General features: G+C 34.2%; 1 pseudogene; it reads right to left on the bottom strand.

The window, feature by feature from the left end:
• Positions 1 to 6: 6 nt before the first annotated feature.
• Positions 7 to 2,383, bottom strand: LOC143590225 (germacrene A hydroxylase pseudogene; annotated as a pseudogene).
• Positions 2,384 to 2,842: the final 459 nt, after the last annotated feature.

The raw sequence follows: 2,842 nt of genomic DNA, 5'->3' as shown, positions 1-2,842 counted from the left end.
CAATTTAAATATTCCCTCGGTAAGATTAAACAATGTTCCCGACCCCGAATCTTTGATTTCTTGAACTAAATTCCAACATTCCTCTTCGCGAAGCGATTGAAATGACTTCACTTTTTTTACACTTAGAAGCTCCAAAGTGCAAAGCTTGCGTAGTTGCCTCCAATATTCGCCATAGGGCGCGAGAACAATGTCTGTGTTGTGGTATGTGATAATCTCACCGGTTAATGTCTCGGGCCGGTTTGCGAAGGGGATGTCGTAATTGGTTAATATCTCTTTAGCCCATTTCGGAGATGACACTACTATTGCCGAGACCTCACCGAGTTGTAGATGCATCAAAGATCCATATTTTCGGGCTAACTCCGTAACCCCACGATGTGGCATTGTGCCTATGCGATAAAAAATTATGTATTTAATAAACATATAAATTTATAAGCATGTACACTTCAAGATTTTTTCACATTTGTTTCTTGAATAACATCATAAAGCGGACGAATTGGCAAATAAAGATCTTATCTTTTATCATATCTGTTTTCAGCGGTTCGCGACTAACAGAATGCTAACGCCATTAGTTTCAGGTCACTGAAAAAACGCTTTTGGCCGGAGAAGTCACATTTCTTTGCCGGGAAACCCAGCCTGAACACCTCCACCACCAATTGACTCACCATCAACCATTCACCACCACTTGAGCACCACCAACCAATTCCTGCGATGGTTCTCGTGTTCCGACGATCTTAATAAGTGGGGCTTTTACTAGAAAGAGGTTCATAAATGTCCGATCTAAGGTTACGAAGATGTTTAGGACGAAAATGTTAAGTTTTCCAGAAAAAAATGTGAGTTTCCGGCCAAAAATGTTATTTCCGGCGACCTGCAACTAACGGCGTTATCATTATGTTATTCGCGGGCCTTTAGGAACAAATATGATAAAAGGTGGAATCATTATTTGTCAATTCATTCCTGTGACCGACAACGACCAAATCATTGCCGTCTAGACGTCAAATCATCACATTACTATTTCACTCATCCTTTTATTTACTTGGTTATATATTTGTTAATACAATCTATATATGTTAACAAACTTGAAACTTAGTTATTATTCTATTCTATAATGTTTTCTCTCACAGGGATAATTTTGTACAATAGTAATCAAGTTTCAATTTTGTTTTAATTAAGTCACTCGTATTTTATTGTTTTAATTAGATCACTCAACTTTCATTAAATGTTCTAATACTATTTGTTTTACCTTCATATTATATGTTTATAAATAACTAAAAAGTCATTAAAACCATTTTTTTAATTTTTTATCACTAAATATTCCACTTATGATTATATAATAGTTGTTCCTCTCGTTTTAGAACAGAAATTGAAAGTCAAGTGACCTAGTTGAGTCAAACTGAAAATTGAGTGACCTAATTGAAACAAAACAAAATACAAGTAACTTAATTGGAACAAACGTGAAACTTGGTTACTATTCTATAGTGTTTTTCCCTCAATTACAAAGTAAATAAAAATATAATTATAAGATTAATATTAATTAAACTTTTTTTTTAAATCTACATAATTTAAAAAAACACAAACGGTATAACTATTTCATGTCCTTTTACCCATTGTGGGTATTACAATATGTAATTGTTGCACCTAACATAAGTATTTCAAAACAAAGTCTCTTTTGAGTTGATTCAGCTAAATTAAAACATATTATTGCAATCTGACGACATAGCTTGAATCCGCTTGTTTTTTTTATTGAATGGTGAATTTCTGTTATTTGTGAAACTTGTACCCCAAAACCTTCCTAATTTTGGTGTTTTAAAGGCTCGAATAAGCTTGTGCAAGGAGAAATTTTCTAGATGTACAATATTTTCTAATTTCTAAAAACCACCTGATTCTAGATAAATATTAAACACAAGAATATAACTAACATACCGACTAAGTGATGCATGTGACCGATGATGGGGAGCCGCCATGGCTCAGGAAGGCGGTTTTTGGCGGTGACACTGGGTCGAGTGGCGAGCTTGTAAAGAAAGAAGGCAATGGTGGCTAGTGCAATGAAAGTAGTGAGGTAGGCTTCCATTTTTGATAGTTTGCATGGTAGAAATAATAAGCTTGTTTATATAGTTGTAGGGTGGTGGACTGGTGGTTGTTGCCAAGTGAATTGGGAACTAGCCAGTGTTGACTAATTAAGTAATTGTTCATATATAATTAAATTTTTATAATAAGTTGTAATCTAGCTTCTTTGTTGAGCAATAGCAATCAAAATTTTTAAAAAAAAATTTATATTATTCATCATGCTGTCCATAAATGACTTTAAGTTACTTTTCTAAGTGGAAAATTTGAAAGGCAACAAAAAATTAGTAATCGAGTTTGAATAAAATTTAGAGTTCAACCAATCTAAAGAAAGAAAGAAAAAAAAAGCCACGGAAAAGTATGAGCATATGAATATTTAACACGTGTATTGGTTTTAATTAATCTTAATTATTATCTTTTAGTCGCTGTCAGTTTTAACTGACAAATTGGCTGATAACGATTTCACATTTTATCATATATGTTTTCAACTGTCCGCGACTAACAGAACTTTAACGTAGTTAGTTGCAGGTCGCTGGAAAACGTTTTTAGCCGGAAAATTCACATTTTTTACGCAAAAACTCAACATTTTCGTCTCAAGCATTTTTGTAACATGGGATTGAACCTTTAAAAACTTTTTTTCTAGTAAAAGTCCCGTTTACTGAGGTCGCAGGAACCCTAGAACCATCGTCAGAATCAGTTGGTGGTGCTTAAGTGGTGGTGGTTGGTTGGCGGTGAATTTGTTGGTGGTTGTGGCGGTGTTCAGAACTTCAGATTGAGTTTT

Source organism: Bidens hawaiensis, unplaced genomic scaffold (genome assembly GCF_021521415.1).
Source record: "Bidens hawaiensis isolate Kalapana, Puna unplaced genomic scaffold, B.hawaiensis_p1.1 tig00038211_1, whole genome shotgun sequence".
Lineage (NCBI taxonomy): Eukaryota > Viridiplantae > Streptophyta > Magnoliopsida > Asterales > Asteraceae > Bidens > Bidens hawaiensis.
Note: the sequence above shows the minus strand (reverse complement) of the source record. Positions and strands in the feature narration are given on the sequence as shown.